This window comes from Egretta garzetta, unplaced genomic scaffold (assembly GCF_000687185.1).
Source record: "Egretta garzetta isolate BGI_Z169 unplaced genomic scaffold, ASM68718v1 scaffold648, whole genome shotgun sequence".
Taxonomy (NCBI): domain Eukaryota; kingdom Metazoa; phylum Chordata; class Aves; order Pelecaniformes; family Ardeidae; genus Egretta; species Egretta garzetta.
In genome coordinates, this window is record NW_009260495.1 from 1,349 (window position 1) to 1,661 (window position 313).

At 41.9% G+C, this 313-nt stretch overlaps 1 protein-coding gene across 1 annotated transcript in view; it reads left to right on the forward strand.

Moving 5' to 3' along the window:
• The window catches only part of LOC118452848 (olfactory receptor 14J1-like), a 15,150-nt gene that overhangs the window by 722 nt on the left and 14,115 nt on the right, over nt 1–313 (forward strand). The gene's annotated exons all lie outside the window — the stretch shown is intronic.

Here is a 313-nt window from a genome sequence, read left to right on the forward strand (position 1 = left end):
CTCATTACAGGCCCAGACCATCTTCTGTAGTATTTTTGGGCTTTTGTTGTGGGATTGTTGGTTGAGTTTTTTTATTTGTTTTTCTTTTTATAATATTGTCCAGAAATAAATGTCATTTTTGTGCATTTCTAGTTCCTTATCCATGTAGCTTCTGCGTGATCCACAGAATGTGGAAATGGGAGCCGTGCTCTCTCTGCATTTAAACAAAACAAAGGGCTTTCCTGCAATTTGTTTGTCTCAGACCCTTCTTTTGGGACCTTCTTGAGAGCTGCAGGGGCAGCGCCTGTGTGCAGAGGCGGGAGCAAAAAGAATC